Raw genomic sequence first — 781 nt, forward strand, 5'->3', positions numbered from 1 at the left:
GGTGATTCAGCTGATCTGGATGGCTGGATGGATATCCCCTTCCCCCTTCACTGCCCCATGTGTGTCCCTCCCGAAGCCGTGCTCTGGGTAGAAGAGGACGACCATTCGCAATAGAGGGTGACTATTTCCTCTGCTAGGCTGCACTCCCTGCTAGAACAAGCTCTCAAGGTCCATGAGCCACACCCAGAGCTATGCTAAACCAGTGCACTAAGCCAGTTATCTCACACCTGTGATCCAACCACATCCCCAGAGCCCCACCGATGAGTGCTTGAGGCTTGGGGGAGACATCTATAGATAAACTGTGACAACCACACACTTTCACAGCAGTTTATTTGCTATCCCTTTGCCCATGATTGGAATAAGGCAAGTTTTTTGCCACTTTGACTTTCTACTAAAAACCCAGGAAAGTCTTAACCAACAGATAAGCTCATGTACCCAGGAAAGTATGTTTTAGCTATAGAAGATTCACTGGCCTATGAGAGGCCAATGCAGAGATCCCAGATTAAAAATCCCTCAATTTGAGAACTAATATCAAAATGGCCATTGTTCCAAAATTGATATCATATAGATTTAACACAACCTAAATCAAAATACCTACAGCATTCTACTCTAGAGAAACAGAACTAGAGAAAACAACCCTAAAATTCAGATAGAACCAGAAGAGACTCAGAATAGCTAAACCGCAAAAGCAACCCTGGGCAACAAGAACAACCCAGAAGGCATCACAATGCATGACTTCAAGTTATATGTCAAGAATACAGCAATAAAAACAACATGGGGG

Source organism: Octodon degus, unplaced genomic scaffold (genome assembly GCF_000260255.1).
Source record: "Octodon degus isolate 3935 unplaced genomic scaffold, OctDeg1.0 scaffold00003, whole genome shotgun sequence".
Classification (NCBI taxonomy): Eukaryota; Metazoa; Chordata; class Mammalia; order Rodentia; family Octodontidae; genus Octodon; species Octodon degus.